Source organism: Kogia breviceps, chromosome 16 (genome assembly GCF_026419965.1).
Source record: "Kogia breviceps isolate mKogBre1 chromosome 16, mKogBre1 haplotype 1, whole genome shotgun sequence".
NCBI lineage: Eukaryota > Metazoa > Chordata > Mammalia > Artiodactyla > Physeteridae > Kogia > Kogia breviceps.
Genome location: NC_081325.1, coordinates 7,703,197 through 7,726,923, shown reverse-complemented (window position 1 = coordinate 7,726,923; position 23,727 = coordinate 7,703,197). Strand labels below are relative to the sequence as shown.

The window sequence follows — 23,727 nt, the reverse complement described above, 5'->3', positions numbered from 1 at the left end:
TGGTTTATACATTTGTAATCTCTTAAAGACAATGACACCACCATCTACTCCTATTAAAGGATGAATCTTCTAAATGTACCTCTGGCTACAGCTGCAAGGACTAACCTACTAAATTAAATAGAGAGCCTGAATATACTGAGATTCCCCCTTGTTGGGGATAAAACTATCCAGTTAGGAGCGTGGCCATCTACTGTGGAAAACAGGCAATGACAGCTGGAAGAAGTATACAGAATTTTAGTGAAAGATTAAATTTTTTTGTTTTCATCAGTTTAAAAGGATAGTCATAACATTCTATTTAGATAAGGCCTGCATCAAAATGATAACATTATTAAATGGCTTTAGTGTTAAAATATTCAGGAGTTTTATTCAACCCCTTAGAGTAAGAGATGGCTGCTCTCCTCCCTCTGAAAGTCTGTTTAAAATGGGTAAGATTTGTTTGGTTTCTAAAGACAAGTGTATTTAGGAAGGAAAAATAAAGAACGTGTGATTTCCTAACAGAGAACCTATGCCCTATAGTTCTTTGAAGTTCCCGTGCAAGGTTTTAAATAGTTTTAAACAGGGCTAGGAGAATGCATTTGATCCACACAAACAAAATAGAAATGATGAAACTCTGCTGAAAGGATGTACACTGTATCCCGAATTTCAGATTAAAAAGTAAGCACGGGACAGCTATATGCAAAAAACCGAAACGACCACTATCTCACACAGTACAAAACAATTAACTCAAAATGGATTAAAGACTTGAATGTAAGACCTGAAACCATAAAACTCCTAGAAGAAAACATAGGCAGTACACTCTTTGACGCTAGTCTTAGCAATATCTTTCTAGATGTGTCTCTCCAGGCAAAGGAAGCAAAAGCAAACATAAACAAATGGGATTATAAAAAACTAAAAAGCTTCTGTATAGCAAAGGAAACCATCAACAAAATCAGGGGACAACCTGCCAAATGGGAGAAGATATTTGCAAATAATATATCTGATAATGGGTTAATATCCAAAATACATAAAGAACTCATACACCTTAACAACAAACCCCAAACAACCATATTAAAAAATGGGCAGAGGAGCTGAATGGACATTTTTCCAAATAAGACATAATAGATGGCCAACAGGCACATAAAAGATGTCCAACATCACTAAATTATTAGGGAAATGCAAATTAAAACCATGAGACATCACCTCCCAACGGTCAGAATGGCCGTTATCAATAAGACAAGAGGTAACAGGTGCTGGGGAGGAAGTGGAGAAAAGGGAGCCATCAGGCACTGCTTGGTGGGAGTGGAAATGGAGGCAGCTACTATGGAAGACAGTATGGAGGTTCCTCAAAAGATTAACGATAGAACTACCATTTGATCCAGCGACTCCACTTCTGGGTATTTGTCCAAAGAAAACAAAAACACTAATCCAAAAAGATACCTGCACCCCCATGTTCACTGCAGCACTATTCACAATAGCCAAGATACGGGAACAACCTAAGTGCCCATCAGCGGATGAATGGACAGAGAAGATGTGCTAAGTAAACACATACCCCCCCACACACACACAATGTAATACTACCCAGCCATAAAAAAGACAAAATCTTGCCATGTGAGACAACATGGATACACCTCCAGGGGATTACGCTAAGTGAAATAAGTCAGACAAAGGAAAATACTGCATGATTTCACTCCTATGTGAAATTATAAAAAGCAAATACCCCCCAAGCCAAAACAAATGAATAGACTAAACCAAACAAACACACAGATACAGAGAAGAGCGGTTCCCATAGGAGAAGGGCTCCGGGTTGGGGGCTGCCGGCGGGAGGGCGAAATGGGTAAAAGGGATCAACTGTATGGTGATGGATGGACACGAAAATTTTGGTGGTGAGCATGTTGCAGGGTATACAGAGGTAGAAATACAATGGTGCACACGTGAAACCTGTATGTTATACATCAATGTTACCTCAACAGAAAAATAATGATCGAAAAATGATCGAAACCTCATCAAGAAAAGGGACAGCAGGCACCTGCAGAACAGTGAGTCTTAGCTTCTGAATGATAGCGCGGGCTCACCAGGCCCATCCTAGGACTCAGAGAATCTCTGGGGGTTGTAGGACATTTTTTTTTGGGGGGGGGGGATGGCAACGGCTCGGCCACTAGAAATACTTCACACGGAATTATCTAATGTTCAGCCTCCCGCTGACATACTGCCAGAATAATCCATTCACTGACATGCACAGTGGAAGTTGAATTGAACATAAAATCTTCCACACAGAGCCTTTTATTTAACAATTTATTAAAGTTTCTTAAGAAGGGGGAATATTTTGTATCATTTGTAGAGTTCAAATGCCCTTTTATCAAATCCTCTTGTGCCTGGCATTATTCTCTTACATGAAATTTATAATTCAGTGAACATGTCAATTTGGAGATCTGGCTACTCTCCAGGCTGGGAAGTAATTCATCTGTTTGAAGTAGGAAGTATCAAGGAAGCTCTGTACTCCCCTGAGAGGTCTTGAATTACCAAAAAATAAAACAAAACAAAATAATACAATACAATAAAATACAATTGAACTCTGCTCTTGTCCCTTATGGTGGGAGACAGCTTGGCAGTGAACAGTACCCCTCACTGAAAACCAGCTTAAGTCGGCCAGTACTTAAAGACACATGATTCAGTAAATGAAAAGTACTCTTTTCATTTGGAAATGGCTGCTGAATTCTGTAACTGCTCTGGGACTTCACAACAATGTAGACAACATCAAACCACTGCTTGGTAAGAGCAGGAAACAAACGGAAATAAACCGTGCCCGTGTGAGCCGGAAAGATGTTCTGGAGGATACAGCTAGTGAGAGTGGTCCACGTGTCTAATCAGCCATCCCATGCCCAACCAACCAGAACCTACTGTGTCCCTGAATGGTGCAGACTCGGGTGAGAGACAACCAGGCCTCCTCTCCCCGCCCCCCTCTCTGCTCCTCTATTTCTTCATCTGTAAGTGACGATAAAGATAACTGACTCCACACAGCTGCTGTGAGAATTAAAAGAGCTAATGAAAGTGGATTTTTAAAAGGGTGATCCAAGAGCTAGTTCCAAAAAAAAAACACATTTATTGTGGTGTCCAGTGCATGGTATGCTCTTATGTGTTAGTTATGAACACTTACAGGTTAGCAACACAGCAAGTGAGCTTTTCCTAGGAACTTGGAAAGTATTCAAGGATTAAATATCAGATGTCACATCATCATCACCACAGTAGGAAGGGATTCCTCTGCTCATAATAACCAAAGGACTACAGCGTCCTGCTTCACTGCCGGATAGGGGCCATCTTTTGTAGATATCCAAATCATCATATCATTGACTTGCTATCTGGGAAGTAAGATCTCCTTCATTAGAGTGTGAGAATTGGCAAGGCCTATATCCTGCATGGTTATAGAATTCAGCTGGGTCCATTTCTATACATAAACCTGATCTCTCTACCATTTTCTCTTCAAACTGTCAGGACAACGATGCTTGTTCAGCACCAAATCCTAGGAGAAAACCACCTTCCCAATCTTCCTCCAGGGACAGCTCCTACAGTTCATTCCCCACATGCCTGAACACCCTGAGCTGATCCATCGAGTCTTTCAAATTTTCACTGGCAGTTCCCTGGCGGTCCAGTGGTTAGGACTGGTGTTCAAGTGGTTGGCGCTTTCACTGCCATGGCCCCAGGTTCAATCCCTGGTCGGGGAACTAAGATCCTGAAAGCCGTGCGGTACAGAAGGAAAAAAAAACTTCATGAAGTCATGAATTTCAGACCATATTCAAAAACTAATTAAAAATGAATCAAAGACATAAATGGAAGGGCTAAAATTACTAAAATTATAAAACTCTTAGAAGAAAACTGAGATTATGGTTTCTCAGATACGACATCTAAACCACAAGTAACTAAAGAGAAAAAGAGATGCATTAGACTTCATCAAAATAAAAACATTTGTCCTTCAGAGGGCACTATTAATAAAGTGCAAAGACAACGGACAGAATAGAAGAAAATATTTACAAATCATATATCTGATAAGGGTCTAGTATCCAGAATACATAAAGAATTTTATAGCTCAACAATAAAAAGACAAATCACCCAATTAAAAATGAATGCAGGATTTGAATAGACATTTCTCCAAAGAAGAGATATTGATACGAATGGCCAATAAGCACATGAAAAGATGCCAACGTCACTAGTCACTAGGGAAATGCAAATCAAAGCCATTAAATACCACTTTCAACCCACTAGGATGGGTATAATTAAAACAGACAATAAGAAGTGTTGGTAGAGATGTGGAAAAATTGGAATCTTCATACACTGCTGGTGGGATCGTAATACAGAGTGGTCTCTTTGGAAAACAGTTTGGCAGTTCCTCAAAATGTTAAACACAGAGTTACCATATGACCTAGCGGTTCTACCCTTGGGTATATGCCCAAGAGACTTGAAAACATATGTCCACACAAAACCTTGTACACAAATATTCATAGCAGCATTATGCATAATAATTTAAAAGTGAGAACCACCCAAATGTCCATCAAGAGATGAATGGTACATAAAATATGGTTTACTCATACAACAGAATATTATTCAGCCATAACAAGGAATGAATTATTGATAGAAGCTACAATATAGATGAACCTTGAAAATGTTATGCTAAATAAAAGAAGCCAGGCATGAAAGGCGACGTATTATACAATTCCATTTATATGAAAAGTCCAGAACAGACAAAGCACAGAAGCCAGAGTAGATTAGAGGTTGTCAGAGGCGAGGGGGCCAGGGGAGAGGGGACTGACTGCTAATGGGTAAAGGGTTTCTTTCTGGGGGTAATGGAAACGTTCTGGAGTTAGGAGTGATGGTGTATAACCTCGTGACTATACTAACAACTACCAGATATATGCAAACAAGGGTGAATTGTATGGCATTTGAATTATCTACAAAATCAATCAATTAAAAAATTCTCGTACATCAGTTTTCTTTCCTGGATCCCCTGGTTGGAACAGGCTCCTCGAATTGGGATTCAGCTCCCGCCTCTCCCCTGAGACCTCCTGTTCTCACGCAGGAGTGATCACTCCTACTCCCCAGCCAGTGTCCCTGCACTGTGGCTACAGCAGATCCCAAGCCGTCCGTCCCAGGGGGCTTCTGTCTCCTGGTGGCACACTCTTGAATAACACAAAAAAGAACACTCCTGGAACCCACTACTGCGTCCCATCCACTACAGCAGAAGGACCAAGCTGCCAAGTGAGAAGGATGACACCCAAGGCATCGCTAACTCCTTCACCTTTCTCATCTACTCCCACCAAATTAGGTGTGGGTCTCAGCGGCTCTAGTCCTACGCCACAGACAGAGGAGGCCACGTGCAAATTCAGGCCAGACAAGGCTGCACTAAAGGAATGAAAAGTCCCTCGTAGGACTTGAGGCACTGGGCGGAGGAAGTGTAGATTTATAGGAGCCCTGATAGCCCCCTACAAAGCGATGAGTGGTATCTACCCAACCTGCTTGAAAGGATCTTTCTGACCATGACTGCAGTCAGGACAAGACGTTAGGGTTTCTGATGCATATCCCAATGCTCTCGTTACCACTTCACTTATTGGGAATGCCGGTAACTGAGACTGAACTTTATTTTTATTTTTTGTAAGTATGCACAGAAATTTTATTTATTCCTTCTTTTTAAACATCTTTATTGGCAATGGTGTGTTTGTTTCTGCTTTATAACAAAGTGAATCCGTTATACATATACATATGTCCCCATATCCCCTCCCTCTTGCATCTCCCTCCCACCCTCCCTATCCCACCCCTCTAGGTGGTCACAAAGCACCGAGCTGATCTCCCTGTGCTATGTGGCTGCTTCCCACTAGCTATCTGTTTCACATTCGGTAGTGTGTATATGTCCATGCCAGTCTCTCACTTCGTCCCAGCTTACCCTTCCCCCTCCCCGTGTCCTCAAGTCCATTCTCTATGTGAGGCTGAACTTTAAAAGAAGAAAGAATGGCAAGGAGGAATGAACCCTAACCAGACCAGAATGAGGTTCTTAAGGGGAAGGCTGCAGAAGAAAAGCAAATCACTTATTAATACTATGAAGGCATTACAGCCAAACTTGAGGAAACATGTTTTCCTGACTCTGAGCATTTATCCATATTACAATGATTAAACTGGTCTCTTCACTGATTTTTTTAAAACAATCCCAGGTAATCAAGTTGTATAATGTTCTGGCTGCGCGATTGCCTCACTGATGCATATTTCATTGATTTAGCAGCATTTATCACTTGGCAGCAAAATTTAGTTTATTTATTAAGGTACCAACTGGAAGTTTTATTTCCCACCTCCTGCATATTTTAACCCAGGTGGATGCTTTATTTCCCACTAAAGAGCTAAAGTAAACCTGCTAGCTTACCATTTCGGCAAAGAAATATCTTTGTCAAAATGAAGGAGGCTAAGCCTTCTCTGTGCCACGCTCTGCCCCAGGCAGGAGGCGCAGGACCGACGTGGTCCTGTCTTCACAGCATTTACATTCCAGTGGGGGGACACCCGGACCACAGACAGGGACAGACAAAATCATCTCAAACTGAGACCAATTACAAAAGAAACACAGGAGCAGGACAAACTCAAGGGTGAAAGGGGTACGTTAAGTGGAGAGGCTGGGGAAAAGGTAATGTCTAAAGCAAACATTTCTCTCAGCTGCGCCCTGGGCCCCGCCCTCCTTTATTCTTGATTATTAATGACCATCATTGTTGTACAAACTTAGAATTAAAGCGTCAGAATCCTCCTGACTCTCTCTCTTCTGTCAACCGGTGCAAGTCAGTGGGCTTGCACTGACTCCGTTACAGACTCCAAATTTAAATCCCTGTCTGCTCCTGCTGGCAGCCGGGTCAGCCCCTTAGCACCTGTCGGGGACACAATGGCACGGACCCCGCTCTCGCGCCCTCCTCCCCTGCTCCCTCGTTCAGGGCAACCGCCTCCCTATACCTCTATGTGGTCTTCCACATAAACTCCAAACTTTTCTTTCTGGCCCTCAAATTCTTGCATTATCTGGTCCCAACGTATTTTTCCCACCATCACATCAAGAACAGTACAGGGCTTCCCTGGTGGCGCAGTGGTTGAGAGTCCGCCCGCCGATGCAGGGGACACGGGTTCGTGCCCTCGTCCGGGAGGATCCCACGTGCCGCGGAGCGGCTGGGCCCGTGAGCCGTGGCCGCTGCGCCTGCGTGTCCGGAGCCTGTGCTCCGCAACGGGAGAGGCCACGACAGTGAGAGGCCCGCGTACCACAAAAAAAAAGAAAAAAAAAGGCAGGATTCTACCCTGTGAATTCCTGTCCTGCCATAAACAAGGCTACGCTTCAGAAGTATCTGCTGTATGAACAAAGTACTGAGGGCAAACCTGTCCCATGGGGCCAGTGCCCCCTTCCATAGTCAACTCTTCTTCTCAATTTCTGAGCCCAGAGACACTCTAAAAGCTTCACACTTTCCTCAACAGCTCCCATGAATGCAGTCACACTGAGCACGGCCAAGGTGGGGCATCGGCTGCCTAAAAGGTGGGGACTGTCTATGGTAGTGCGGTTTTAAACATTGTTTAAAACAACACACACACAGAGACGGCTTAAAGATGGCGGAATAGTAAGACGCCATCTTACTGATCTCCTTCCTCCTCACAGAGACATCAGAAATACATCTACACGTGGAACTTCTTCTATAGAACACCCACCGAACGCTGGCCGAAGACCTCAGACCTCCCCAAAGGCAAGAAACTCCCCACATACCTGGGTAGGGCAAAAGAAAAAGGAATAAACAGAGACAAGGAATAGGGACGGGACCTACACCAGTGGGAGGGAGCCGTGAAGGAGGAAAGACTCCCACGCACTAGAAGCCCCTTCGCGGGCGGTGACTGCGGGTGGCGGAGGGAGAAGCTCCGGAGCCGCGGAGGAGAGCGCAGCAACAGGGTGCGGGGGGCAAAGCGGCGAGATTCCCGCAGAGGATCGGTGCCGACCGGCACTCACCTGCCAGAGAGGCTCGTCTGGTCGCCCGCCGGAGCGGGCGGGGGCCGGGAGCTGAGGCTCGGACTTCAGTCGGATCCCAGAGAAAGGTCTGGAGTTGGCAGAGTGAAAACAGCCTGAAGGGGTTAGTGCGCCACGGCTGGCCGGGAGGGAGTCGTCCGGTTGAAGTCCGGAGCTGCCGAAGAGGCAAGAGACCTTTTCTTCCCTCTTTGCTTCCTGGGCGCGAGGAGAGGGGATTAAAGTGTGCCGCTTAAAGGAGCCCCAGAAACGGGCGCGGAGCTGCCGAAGAGACAAGAGACTTTTTCTTGCCTCTTTGCTTCCTCGGGGGCGAGGAGAGGGGATTAAGAGCACCGCATAAAGGAGCTCCAGAAACGGGCGCGAGCCGCGGCTGTCGGCACGAACAGTAGAGACGGGTGTGGGACGCTAAGGTTGCTGCCGCCGCCACCAAGAGGCCTATGTGTGAGCACAGGTCACTCTCCACACCGCCCCTCCCGGGGCGCCCGCCCCAGTGATCCAGGGACAGCTTCCCCGGGAGAACGCGCGGCGCGCCTTCGGCCTGTGCAGCGTCACGTCGGCCTCTGACGTCGCGGACTCGCCCCGCCCCCGTGCCACTCCCCGCCCCACCCCCCGGCCTGTGCCAGAGCGCCCGAATCAGCTGCTCCTTTACCCCGTCCTGTCTGAGCGAAGGGCAGTCGCCCTCGGACAACCTACACGCAGAGGCGGGGCCAAGTCCAAACCTGAACCCCAGGAGCTCTGCGAACAAAGAGGAGATGGGGAGATCTCTCCCAGCAGCCTCAGAAGCGGCGGATTAAAGCTTCCACAATCAACTTGAAGTGCCCTGCATCTGTGGAAAACCTGAATAGACAACGAATCATCCCAAGTTGAGGAGGTGGACTTTGGGAGCAAGATATACTATTATTTTCCCCTTTTTTTTCTCTTTGTGAGTGTGTATGTGTGTGCTGCTATGTGAGATTTTGTCTGTATAGCTTTGCTTTCACCATTTGTCCTAGGGTTAGACCAACCCATTTTTCTGTTTTTTTTTTAATAGAAATTTTTCTTCTTAATAATTTTTTATTTTAATAACTGTACTTTATCCTACTTTATTTTGACTTCTCCCTTTCTTTCTTCCTTTCTTCCCTCCTTCCCTCCTTTCTTCCTTCCTTCCTCCCTTCTTTCCTCCCTTCCTCTCTTTCCTCTCCACCTTCCTTCCTTCCTTTCTTGCTTTCTTCCTTCCTTCATTTCTTCCTTCCTTTCTTTCCTCCTTCCCTCCCTCCCTCCTTCCTTCCTTCCTTTTCTTTCCTTTCTATTTTTTCTCCCTTTTATTTTGAGCCGTGTGGATTAAAGGCTCTTGGCGCCCCAGCCAGGCACCAGGCCTGTGTCTCTGAGGTGGGAGAACCAACCTCAAGACACTGGTCCACAAGAGACCTCCCAGCTCCATGCAATATCAAACGGCGAAAATCTCCCAGAGATCTCCATCTCAACACCAAGACCCAGCTTCCCTCAAGGACCAGCAACAAATAGTGCTGGACACCCTATCCCCAACAAAGAGCAAGACAGGTCTACAGCCCCATCCATTAGCAGAGAGGCTGCCTAAAATCATAATAAGGCTACCAACATCCCCAAACACACCACCAGACATGGACCTGCCCACCAGAAAGACAAGATCCAGCCTCATCCACCAGAACAGAGGCACTAGTCCCCCCAACCAGGGAACCTACTCAACCCACTGAACCAACCTTAGCCACTGGAGACAGCCACCAAAAACAACGGGAACTACGAACCTGCAGCCTGCAAAAAGGAGACCCCAAACACAGTAAGATAAGCGAAATGAGAAGACAGAAAAACACACAGCAGATGAAGGAGCAAGATAAAAACACACCAGACCTAACAAATGAAGATGAAATAGGCAGTCTGCCTGAAAAAGAATTCAGAATAATGATAGTAAAGATGATTCAAAATCTTGGAAATAGAATAGACAAATTGCAAGAAACAGTTAACAAGGACCTAGAAGAAATAAAGAGGAAGCAAGCAATGATGAGCAACACAATAAATGAAATGAAAAATACTCTAGACGGGATCAATAGCAGAATAACTGAGGCAGAAGGACGGATAAGTGACCTGGAAGATAAAATAGTGGAATTAACTACTGCAGAGCAGAAGAAAGAAAAAAGAATGAAAAGAACTGAGGACAGTCTCAGAGACCTCTGGGACAACATTAAATGCACCAACATTCGAATTATAGGGGTCCCAGAAGAAAAAGAGAAAAAGAAAGGGAGAGAAAATATTTGAAGACATTATAGTTGAAAACTTCCCTAATATAGGAAAGGAAATAGTCAATCAAGTCCAGGAAGCACAGAGAGTCCCATACAGGATAAACCCAAAGAGAAACACACCAAGACACATAATAATCAAACTGTCAAAAATTAAATACAAAGAAAACACATTAAAAGCAGCAAGGGAAAAACAACAAATAACACACAAGGGAATCCCCATAAGGTTAACGTCTGATCTTTCAGCAGAAACTCTACAAGCCAGAAGGGAGTAGCAGGACATATTTAAAGTGATGAAGGAAAAAAAACCTACAACCAAGATTACTCTACCCAGCAAGGATCTCATTCAGATTTGATGGAGAAATTACAACCTTTACAGACAAGCAAAAGCTAAGAGAGTTCAGCAGCACCAAACCAGCTCTACAACAAATGCTAAAGGAACTTCAAAGCTTTTGCACAGCAAAGGAAACCATAAACAAGACGAAAAGAAAACCCTCAGAATGGGAGAAAATATTTGCAGACGAATCAAAGGACAAAGGATTAATCTCCAAAATTTATAAGCAACTCATGCAGCTCAGTAACAAAAAAAACAAACCACCCAATCCAAAAATGGGCAGAACTCAATAGACATTTCTCCAAAGAAGGTATACAGATAGCTAACAAACACATGAAAGAATGCTCAACATCATTAATCATTAGAGAAATGCAAATCAAAACTACAATGAGATATCATCTCACACCGGTCAGATTGGCCATCATCAAAAACTCTAGAAACAACAAATGCTGGAGAGGGTGTGGAGAAAAGGGAACCCTGTTGCACTGTTGGTGGGAATGTAAAATGATACAGCCACTATGGAGAACAGTATGGAGGTTCCTTAAAAAACTACAAATCGAACTACCATATGACCCGGCAATCCCACTACTGGGCATATACCCTGAGAAAACCATAATTCAAAAAGAGTCATGTACCAAAATGTTCATTGCAGCTCTATTTACAATAGCCAGGACATGGAAGCAACCTAAGTGTCCATCAACAGATGAATGGATAAAGAAGATGTGGCACATATATACAATGGAATATTACTCAGCCATAAAAAGAAATGAAACTGAGTTATTTATAATGAGGTGGATGGACCTGGAGTCTGTCATACAGAGTGAAGTAAGTCAGAAAGAGAAAAACAAATACTGTATGCTAACACATATATATGGACTCTAGGGAAAGAAAAATGTCATGAAGAGATTAGTGGTAGGACAGGAATAAAACACAGACTTACTAGAGCATGGACTTGAGGATATGGGGAGGGGGAAGGGTAAGTTGTGACGAAGTAAGAGAGTGGCAGGGACTCTGTAAATTAGATAGCTAGTGGGAAGCTGCCGCATAGCATAGGGAGATCACCTCTGTGCTTTATGACCACCTGGAGGGGTGGGATAGGGAGGGTGGGAGAGAGGGTGATGCAAGAGGGAAGAGATATGGGAACATATGTATATGTATAACTGATTCACTTTGTTGTAAAGGAAAAACTAACACACTATTGTAAAACAGTTATACTCCAATAAAGATGTTTAAAAATAAATAAATAAATAAATAAATTGAATCATACAGAAAAAAAAAAAAACCACACACAGAAAGATAAACAGAATTTAACAGTTTTGGGGTCTTTTTGCCCAAGCACCCCTACCCCTCTCCCCAAGAGAGGGTACCATTTACCTGATACCCTTCCTCTATATCATTTCAGTACTTGCTTTAGTCTCATCTTACACATTAATCTCTGGGTTTCATCAAGTTTGAGAGGATGACGGTTAAGTGGTTAAGAGAGCCTGGGTTCAAGTCCTGGACAAGCTGTTCATTCTCTCTGTGCCTCATTTCTTCAACTATAAAATGGGGATAAGCCTATTTTATGAAATGGCTTATTTATTTATCCTCTGTCATTAGGTTGACCTGAGAATTATGTTCCTTTTTCAATTGTTTTTCATTTTGTTTTGTTTTGGCTGTGCCACGCAGCGTGTGGGATTTTAGTTCCCCAACTAGGGATCGAACCTGTACCCCCTGCAGTGGAAGCGTGGAGCCCTAACCATTGGACCACCAGGGAATTCCCAACCTGAGAATTAAATGAGGAAATACATACAGATCACTTTGCAAAGTGCCTGGTACTCAATAAATGTTAGCTGTCATCACAAGTATCATCAGCTGTCATTTTGTCAAGTGCCCCATCTGTCCCACGTGACTCCTAATGGCACCTTGTTTTATGAAATCCTGTTCCATGCAAGCCCTACAGAAGTACCCTCAAGACATCCCTAACTCCACCAGATCAATAAGGGAAGCAGATTAGCGGATACCGACACGGACAGCCATCTCTACCTTCACAAGTTCCCACTGCTTCAACAGGTAGTTTTCGCAGTGCCCCAGGCCTAGGCATACTTTCCCCAAATTTCCTTCTTTTAACAATGATCACAATTAAATCATCACAGAGGATTAGAAAAAAATAAAAAAAAACCTTTGTCCCCCTACTCTCTACCCCCCTCCTCCCCACCCAGACACTCCAGAAAAGCTTCCTCATCTCTTCCTGGAGTTCATCCTAATACATAGCAAAGAGGGTCGTCTTTCTTTTTTTATGTCTGCTCAGGAAACAGGGGGAATATGGGTGCAGCTTTACTGGTAAGGTGAGATTCACAGTCCAGGGACACACATGGTAAAGGGAGAGTGGGCCTGTATGAGCTGTGCCCTTCCCTCCCATCTGTGACATCCTGCAACGCGGGCAAGCCTTTCCGTCCTTCGTAGCCTCATTAAATGCCAACATCTTCTCTGAATTCCCCTCTAGGGAACAGAACTACTGTAAGAAAAACCAAGCTGGTTAACAAAGAGATCAAAGGCCAGGGGCGATCATACCATCTCTCTTAAAATCACAGATGTAATCACGGAAGATAAAAGCCAGCGTCACCCAGCCCGGGACACTAGAACTCCCAGCACGTGACTTAAAGCTTCTTTTTGACTTGAGAAATTCTCTTTAATATTTACCAAGTCACATTCCCAAAGGAGAGAACATGTTCAAATATTGATGCAGGTTAGTGACTTAAAAGAACAAGGGCTAACACGGTATTTCAAGAGACTTTTGAGTAATTAAAAGCAACTTCTTATCATTCCTCTTTCATATCAATTTGACCAGTTGTAACAAATCCCTTTTCCTTATCTGAAGTACTTAAAAGCTTGAGGCCTCATCCATGCATACTCTGGTTCATCACTGTGCGAATCTTTTAGTAGTTAATATCTTGGGGAAAATAGTTACACTGGAGCATTTCAATTATATGCTTAATATGGAAGTTGTTAAAAGATAAGAGCATCTGATCCGAACACAATTTAAATTCTGCTGAAGTTATTAATAAGGTATAAGAAATTACAGAAATGATCAAGGGCTTATCTACTGGCTTTTATTAATAGAGCAATAAGAAAGGTTAGGTGTTCCACTTCCCTAGCTTGGATTTGGGGCTCTAATATAGTTTGCTTTTTGTGTCACAGATCTGTTTAATTAATTGTTTTGAAGCATCCGAGGAAAGCATGAGTTACTCCGCGTCAAACACTGCTTCTGTAAGCCACAGTCTGGCAGCAAACCAAGTCCAAATCCTGAGAAACCAAGTCAAATGTTGAAAAGTGGGTCGTTGCAACTGAGCCCTAACCTTCTTTCCTATATATTTATAAACACTTCAGGGGCTGCTACAAGAAGTCAGAATTGTACCTCTAGCCGGGATTTCTTGCCCTCTGAAAAAGAACCCTTTCTACTTACTACTTTCCGGAGAATATGAAACCTTTAAGGGAGAAGAAACTGAACAGCCTATTAAAAAATGAACAGCCTATTGGCTTTAGGAGGTTCGCCAACTTGTAAATCCAAATAATATTCATCCCTTGAGTAAGCTGTGACGACGTGAGAGAGTGGCAGGGACATATACACACTACCAAATGTAAAATAGCTAGCTAGCGGGAAGCTGCCGCATAGCACAGGGAGATCAGCTCTGTGCTTTGTAACCACCTAGAGGGGTGGGATAGGGAGGGTGGGAGGGAGGGTGACTCAAGAGGGAGGAGATATGGGAACATATGTATATGTATAACTGATTCACTTTGTTGTAAAGGAGAAACTAACACACTATTGTAAAACAGTTATACTCCAATAAAGATGTTAAAAAAAAAATTCATCCCTTGAACGCTAAGAATTTTCTCTCCCCTCCAGGGAGCTAGAAAACTCTCCCTCTTCCTTTAGGGTCTGGGATGGTAGTTATCGTCCGCCCCCACTTTTTTTTTTTCTCTTTCAACACAGTATTGGTTTTTTCCTCAATGGCAACTTCATTATTCTTTCCCTTTCGCCCGGAGTTTTCCAGCAGGGCACTAAGCACATCTTGGACTGGGTACGTCTTTGCTGTGGAGGCTGCCCTGAGCGTTGTAGGATGTTTAGCAGTATCCCTGGCGGCCTCTAGCCAGTGGATGCCGGTAGCACCCTCTCTCCCTGCCCACCCCCAATCCGATTTGTTGTGACCATCACAAAACGTCTCCACATATTGTCACATGCCCTCTAGGGGCAAAAACCATCTCCAGTGAGAACCACTGCTCTAGCTGAATGAAAGACTGAAAGATTTAGTGAAAAGACAGTACTTAGCTTGTCTTAGTGGAAAACGACACTGAGAACATCTAAAATTCTGCTGGGTTAGCTTGATAGCTAATTCTTTAATAATTCTTGATAGCTAACTTTTGGTTACTTCTTTAGCTAAATTAGGGCTGTACAAAAATACCTTCAATATTCAACAATGCTTTAATGCCTATCAAGTAATGGACCTTTCCTGCTTTCCATATGTAATGCCCTAATCTGTCTCAATCAGAAACTGGGAAAATGTACTGAAATCTTCCTGATTCTGACAGCCTTGGTCCAAAACCATGAACCCACAGGAGCTGTACTAATGTCCAAATACAAGTATCTTGATAACATAAATAGCAACTGTTTTCAACTGAAATTGTATGGGGAAACCTCAGTAGAAAACAGATGGTAATGCTCTTCAAGCAGTTTAAATCATCACGGTTTAATGGCAAATATGTCATTCCTTGGAAGAATCCTAGGGCTATAGAGAGAAATAAACAGTTTGTAAAGCCTTATAATTACTGGACTTATGACTCAAAACAAAACAAAGAGAATCCTCCTTTGCTCTGCTTTGGCTGTGCCTTTCTGGCTCCAGTGCAAGGGCACTGTGGTCTCTGAGGCGCGTGGTCAGTGCTGCACACTGAGAACATGGCAACCCTGCGACAGTCACTAACTTTTCTCCCCCTGCATCTTCATTGGTAACATTAGAAGAGCAAGCTCCGCTGGGACCACAAAATCACGTCTAGAGTATCTCACATGCAGTAAGCACTAAATAAATGGTAGGCTCCCCTCTCCTGGCCTCTGAAAACCATTTGCTCTTCCTTAGTTTATGGACACAATCCTTTTCCTCAAAGTCCTTCCCAATAGAAAATTTCAAAATGGAGATCCCTATTTCCATTCATTGTTACGGGTAAAGGTATGACTGGTACCTGCTGTTCAACCATCATCTATGCAAAATGAAATCACAAATATTGAACAACCTATCATAAAATCACTCCGGCAAATGTTATTCAAAATGGTTTTTGCAAATTATCGTCAACAGACTAGTGAACGAACCTTACAACTCCTTTAAATCCTTCAAATTTCATGATATGTGAGCAAAGGCTTCAGTTGACCACTTCCCTTAGGGAAATTTCTCAAGGATGCTGCCAGCAGCCTCCACACTAAGACTAAAGCAGTGAAGCCAGGCCTGCCTCTTTGCCGCCAGCCGCAGCGGGTCCTCAAAGTGCAGCAACAACCGACGAGAGGGGGTAGGGAACTGAACGCACCAAGGTATGGGATCAGAAGGGTACAAGCAACTGATGGTTGCAAGGGAAGCTTAACAACAAAGCGTAGCCGTATATATACACCCCTAAAGCAGGGAATTTGCTTAGTCACGCCTTATTGGCATCAGCTGGTTGATTGGTTTCTCGGCTTAGTCACGCCTTATCGGCATCAGCTGGTTGATTGGCTTCTCAGCTTCTCCCTCAAAGGCACCAAGTTCCCCTCCAGGGTTGCTTTTCCTAGCTTTAGGGAACAACCAGGGACTCCCAGTAACTGAGCAGGTCCCTGGAGCGATTTGGCCAAAGGCCATCTCCTTTTTTACGTTCATACCATAAAGTCCAGGATGCAGACCAAGGAAAGTACAGTCGGGCCCTGAGGCTTATGAGGGTCTTAATGGCGCCTTCCTCAGAGGGCAATGCTCGCCACATTTCCCCCTCTTTTATTTTTTAAAGCTTGATAATGCAATTTCAACCCATACACCTCCTGACGAAGAGCAGCGAGACGGCCAACAATAAAGCGTAATAAACAAGGTAATGCAATTAACATCAACAGTACACATGACCCCACGGTCATCAATCCTGTGATTGGTAATCAATCCTCCCTCCCTTTTGAAACCAATGCATTGGGTTTAACCATTGAAGCTGATCCAAGAGTCCTTGAATTAATTGTTGGGGCCCATCTTGTAGATGAGCTTCTTGAATTGCTTGTATTTCCGCATTAAGTTTTTGTATGTCCAAACTAATGTGTCCATCAGTCCATACACTTAAAAAGTGCATTTTTACTTTGTTCCAATCCCAGTCAGTTTCATTATAAGCGTGTTGAGTCACACAAATCCAAGTATACTTAGCACGGCAAATCAAACGCACTTTCCATTTTAAAGCCATAATTTGGTCTCCTAAACCTATGAGAGCATTTTTTAACTCATTAACCTCAGTTTTTAGTTGAGTATCAATATGACTTTGTCATGCTAATGCAATACTGGTATTTTTAGACAATTGATTAACATAATGTGCTTGTTGTACAGTTTTACTTAATGCTAAACCGGCGGTAGCGGCTGTGGCTGTTAAAGCGGCTAAGGCTAATATGCTACATATTAATATTCCAATGAATCATTTAGGTCTTTTTAAAACTTCAGATAATTCTAGCCAAGCTTGCATGCTAGTACTATGATACCATGGTTCAGAAATATTTACAGGCAGCATTACATAGGAAGGTTGTTTTAACATCATAACAGAAAAAGTTCCTTTCATAAGCAGAATGCAAGTACTAAAAATACAATTCTGACAAGTTATATTATATCCTAAGGAACCAGAAGTAAACTCAATCTGTAAATCTCCTATTAGCAAGGCATATGAAGGTGTAACACAAGTAATAACCGGTTGATAAGAATAAGACAATGCAAACTTCCCAAAATCCCAATGCTTATAAAAAACCAAACTATTATTAGTAACAGAAACTGAAGAAATTAAAATGGTACCATTATTATAATTTAAGGTGCACCAGATTTGAGAATTCAAAATCAGATTGGGGAAAATCAGAAGGAAAAAAGGAGGGAAACTTCAAACTTGTAACAGCTTTAACTAGCTTTAAACTTTGGCCGGCCAGTAAAGTCCCTTGTCCTCCTACATATACTTCAACACAAAAATAGTATCTTTGACTTTGCAGCTTCTATTAGAGCTCCACTTTCAGCTTTATGATTAGACCCATCTTTGTTGCTGTAATTACCAGTCTCATTCTTTCCATTTTTGTTATTGTTGCCCTGTGAAATCATTTTTTTCTAGAACAGCAAGAAGATGTAAAGCTTTCTCAGCTTGATAGGTTAATATATACAGGTCTACAATCAAAAAACACACTGCTTGGGCAAATTTTTCTTCAAAAGGTTCTATGAACTGATAAAGTTTTTCACCAATGGATATGGCTTCTGTATACTGTCGGACATGATACAGGATGACTGCTTGATTGTAATACAACATACTATTTTCAAGATCATCTAGTCCATGCCGAGTGCACCTGATTCTTCAATTGGTTAAGTGTCTGTCTTAAACTATCTGTTGTTGTCTGGTTACTTTTGAAAAACTCAGCTACTGCCGTATTCAAAATTATTTTATAATCGTCTTTGTTTATATCTTGTAGGCAGGCAAGATGTTGCAGACAGACATCATAATTTCCAGCTGTAAAAGCCTGGAAAGCACTGGTGGACAACTCCTTCTCTTGATCAGTGATCTCTTGTCGCTTCTTGAATACTTCTTGTCCCATATTTTTTTTACTTCTGACTATTGCCCCGAGTTACTATCAACTTTACTATGTGGCCACACTTTCACGCTTCACTCCGGGGATTCACCTACCGAGATTCAGATGTCCCTCTCGTCCGGTCCCTGTTCGGGCGCCACTTGCCGCCAGCCGCGGCGGGTCCTCAAAGTGCAGCAACAATCGACGAGAGGGGGTAGGGAACTGAACGCACCAAGGTATGGGATCAGAAGGGCACAAGCAACTGACGGTTGCAAGGGAAGCTTAACAACCAAGCGTAGCCGTATATATACCCCTACAGCAGGGAATTTGCTTAGTCACGCCTTATCGGCATCAGCTGGTTGATTGGCTTCTCGGCTTAGTCACGCCTTATCGGCATCAGCTGGTTGATTGGCTTCTCCGCTTCTCCCTCAAAGGCACCAATTTCCCCTCCAGGGTTGCTTTTCCTAGCTTTAGGGAACAACCAGGGACTCCCAGTAACTGAGCAGGTCCCTGGAGCGATTTGGCCAAAGGCCATCTCCTTTTTTACGTTCATACCATAAAGTCCAGGATGCAGACCAAGGAGAGTACAGTCGGGCCCTGAGGCTTATGAGGGTCTTAATGGCGCCTTCCTCGGAGGGCAATGCTCGCCACACCTCTTGGCTTCTGGATTTTATGAATCTCTGATCCCAAGCTCAAGCTTGTGAGTTGCAACTCTTCTGCATCTCCTCTCTCCAAGGGCTTTCCTCTCCATTCCTCCAACAATGGCGATGTCTTATGCTGGGTAACCGTGAGGTGCAAACCAGGCACAGGTGAACACCTGGGGTCACCCTGCAACCCCAAAGGGCAGGGAGTCCCATGTCTGCACTGGGCCGTGTTCAGCATCCGTTCCTGCCTGCTCTCCCACAAACTGAGGAACTGCCGGCTCATGAATTCTCTTTCACTTCTTGTTTTTGTCGTTGTTAGAAATTCATAAAGTTGAAAAGTGTGTGTAAATAAAAAATAAGTATAAATATTACTCACAGAGCTGAAAATGCATAAATTAAGGTTTATAAGCAGAAGCATTTCAGTCAGTAGCAGAATCTGAATTCTGCATTAGTCAGAACATGTCTGAAGGGCACAGAATCCCAAGAAAGCTTCGCCTGAACTAAGTGGCAGTAGCTTCGGGCCAGGTAGGTACAGGGAATGGGGGCTGGAACCTTCTTTGTGTTCTGCTCTGAACACGGCACCTAAGGCTGTGAGCGCAGAAAGCAAAGAATGGGCCAGCCTGCTGCCTGGGGGCTTAAGCAGAAGTGGAATAAATTGTTCCCTAAAATATTAATGAAATGCAACATCTGCTAAGGTCTCCTTCCCTAAGGGGACTTCTGGTAAAATGTTAGGCAGCAGATAGGAACAAAATCCTGGGCTATTCCAAGGAGGAAAAATTTTATTTTAAATAAAGGCAAATTCTAAACATAAATGTAATCAAGGTATGTGTGTGAACGGGATGCTAAAGTGTCTTCCAAGAGCCCTGTTCCCCAGTGTACGTGCCCTGCATAATCCGCAGGAAGGTCAATCTGAGCGAGGGGTTAGACTCCAGTGAGTACGTTGCATTATTGGATATTAGGCAAGGGAGTTATCTAGGTGTGCCTGACCTAATCACACTAGCCTTTTACAAGCACAGCATTTTCTCTGGCTGGAGGCAGAAGAGCACGTCAGAGGTTCAAAGCACTAGAGGGATTCAACGCCCCATCCCCAGCTTGGAGGTTGAGGGGACCAGCAGCGGGGAATGTGGGCAGCCTCTGGTTGCTGAGGGTAGTTCCCCACCGACGGCCGGAAAGAAAAGGGGACCTCAGTCCTACAACCACAAGGACGTAAATTCTGCCAACAGTTGAATGAGCTAGGAAGTGGATTCTTCCCCAGAGCCTGGAGGGGAGAATTTCAGCCCAGCCAACACCTTGACTTCAGCCTTTGAGACCTTGAGCAGAGAACTCAGCTCTGCCATATGTGAGCAAATAAACAGGTATTGTTTTAAGTGGATAAGGTGGTGGTAGTTTGTTAGGTGACAATAGCAAACTCCTACAGACTACTAGCTAGTGCATCAGCCAAGCAGACGTGACGAGCTGGTCCAGCACAGTGCTCCATGGAGATGGGCCCCAGGGTAAGGGAGGCTGCCGCAGAGGCAAGGACAGGCCAGGACACCCCAGCTGTTGCCCTGATGCCCTGAGCTGGCTACCCTAGTGGAAAGCACATGGATTCACCACATATAAGCTGGAGTGATTCAGAAAAAAGGCTGAGTCCTTCTGGATCTACATTTCCTCATCTGTAAAACGGGTTCTGGTGCAAGTCAGAAGAAAAAACCTAGACGAAGCATCTAGCAGGGTTCCTGACACATAGTAGATATTCACCGAATGTTGCCTTCTTTCTCCAGTCTCTTTGACATCCTCCCCTTTCTCAAAAACAAAACTAATCATTTTCAATGATCCCTTATTTCATTTTTTAAAATTTAATTAATTTTTTTATACAGCAGGCTCTTATTAGTCATCCATTTAATACACATCAGTGTATACATGTCAATCCCAATCTCCCGATTCGTCACCCCACCACCACCACCGCCACCACCACCCGCCGCTTTCCCTTACTTCTTATAAAGTAAATCCAAGCTCCGTAGTAGACCAAGGAAGGCCACTCCCTCCCTGGATCTTCAAGTCTGACATTAGACTATTTATCATGCTACGGATACACCATGATGTCTTCTGCTTTGCTGCCTTTAAGCATGTGGTTCTCTCTATCTGGAATGTCTTTCCCGCCCCCCTCCCGCCGCGGGGGGCTCTGTCTCACCCTTTAAAACTCAGCTTAAGTGCTGCGACCATAGTGAACTCCTCTGGGCAGGTTGCAGGTAATGGTAAAATACCATTTTGCTCTGAGGTTCCAAAGTCCTCTGCATGTACATCTACTTGCCCCGTGGTAGCACGAAGGAGTCTGGACTTGATCCCGAAGGCAACAAAAAGCCACCGAGGGCTTTCAATATGGCATGACAGGGTCATGTATACATTTTAGAAAGACGGCCATGGCTGTGCAATGGGGAAAACGGATTAGAATGGGGCAAGGCTGGAAACCAAGACGCAATCCAAAGCTGTTTCAGTAGATCAATAAGACAAAGTAAGGGTCCTGACTAAGTGATATCTACTGCAAACAGTACTGGACAACGTCAACTGTTTGCAACAGTGAAGGTCTGACCAGAAGAAGGCAACTTCAGAGGAAGCATCTAGAAGCAGGGGAGGGGGCCAATATTACCGTTGATGAGCCATCACTGGGTTGAGAATACCTGCTTGGACAAGTCTTGAATGAGCTAAGATGTGCTAATGAGCCCTGACTTGGACCAACTCCAAGCCTGGTAGGATCCTGAATGAGGTGTGAGGAAAGTTCATTCCAAAGCAGATAAAGCTGGTTTATGACCAATTAAGCGTGAGAAAAGTCATGGTGATTTTACAGACCACTTAAGGGTCCCACAGTAGTAGAGGTGCTGCTTGTTTCTTGCAAAATGTCAAACATTTTTAAACACAGGAATTAAGTCTTGTGTTTCTTTCCTTCCCTGTTTTTAGGAAGTGAAATACCCGTCTATTCTGTTGACGATTGTTCTCAAAGCCACATGCATTTGCAGACCTTAAAGAAACAGGACAAGAAAATATAGCGATGACAGTACAATATAATGATGCCCTCTTCCCTTTGACGGTGCTTTGCCTTCTTCGCCCCTCTGTCCAGGCTCGGCCCGTGCCCCTCACTGTGGCCCTTCCTGCCCTGAACGGTCGGCATGGGGGCTCAGCCTCACCAATCTCCCCTATAGGAGTTGGCAGCGGGGCCCACTTCAATGCCAGTATTTTACAATTGAAGACATACAAGCAAGCAAAGAGACCAGAAAACCTCCTAACACCCCAGATGTTAGGCATTCTATCCCAATTGCACAGGCACGGAAGTCGAGGCTGAGTGATATTACCTGCGTAAGTACAGAACTTGGCTCTTAAGTTATGCTAAATAATGTTGTTCATACGAACGTGGGTGGAACATCTTACATTCCTTCTACAATTTCCACCACAGCCTCACTCACAACTTTAAATTCGAAATCAGCATCTAGTCACCTCCTTCTTCTTCACTTTGAATTGTCACTGAAAAGAGGGAAGATTTCATGAAGTTCAAGGGAGTTGGTGACTGGATGAAGAAAACACAGCCTGAGTGACATGCTGACCAGGTTTAAAGCAGGGTTTAAAGCTCGGTGGGGTTTAAAGCTCAGTCGGCACGGATCTGTAGGAATCTCACATCTTCTGAGCACTGAAGATCATTTTTGTTTTCCCCACACAGGTGTTCGAACCGGAATTTATGGGCAACAAAACACTGGAAATTCTTGGTACTTAACTAAGAAATTTTCCAACATATATTAAACTTGTAGTTCATCGGAAGAAGATGAGCTGATCAATATCTTTTCAAATTGAGAAGACCTATTTGAACTAAATTCAAACTGAAATTTCTGAAAGCCTACAATCCAAATCCTTCCCTCCTCTCTGTGAAAGCATGAGGGAAAGTGAGACCCTTCGTGTCACAGTGACAATAAATGTCTTCATTCTCTCCCTCCACGTGCTTCCCTGGGGAGCGGGGCTCAGAGACGGTCCAGCCCGGAGAACTCAGCCGTGCAGGAGAGAATGACTGCAGTGTTGCCAAAGATGGATTGGGACAATAGAGCAACTCTTCATTTTTCAAGTGAGCGAGAAGCGTACTGTCCTGAGCAGCTGTAATCAGTAGCTCTGCTCGGAGGCCATTGAGAAGAGAGGCTGATGCAGCTCATGAATTTTCCTGTCCAAAATCCCACAACCAAATTCTCTGGGACTCTGGTGGCAGAATGCAACGTTCCCGCCTCATAGCAGAACTGTAAGAGCCAATGTCTCCACCACCTAATCCACACAGTTCAACGTAAGTATTTTATTTTCCTCCTTTTTCACTGGAGTACTAGCTCGCCAGCCGCTTCCCCCTATCCATTTCTATAAGACCCTCTTAATGTTGCCTTTGCCTGGTTTCATTGCCTAAAAGCCCAAGCACACCCTTCAGCAACACTTGCTTAGAATCCTGGTCCTCGTGGAGGGGGTGCTGGGGTGGAGGGAGGGGGAATGAGGAAGTCCAAGCAGGGGCTCTTTGGGTTCAGCTGCTTATGTCTGAGGCTCTCTACAGTTTCAAGAGGGACCTTCACAGTGAACACAAGGGATGCTTGCTCGCCTGCTGCTGAGGAGCACAGACGGGAAGAGGATGCCCTGCACTGGCCACCCCTCTTCCCTCGTTTCTGGTCTCGTGTCTTCCGGCAGCGGGAGATCTGGGCTGGAGGAGCTCTGGGGGGTCTCTCTGGCTC

General features: G+C 44.2%; 1 protein-coding gene across 10 annotated transcripts in view; it reads right to left on the bottom strand.

Annotated features, from left to right (window-relative positions):
• MTUS2 (microtubule associated scaffold protein 2) overlaps positions 1-23,727 on the bottom strand; it is a 499,652-nt gene that overhangs the window by 168,877 nt on the left and 307,048 nt on the right. The gene's annotated exons all lie outside the window — the stretch shown is intronic.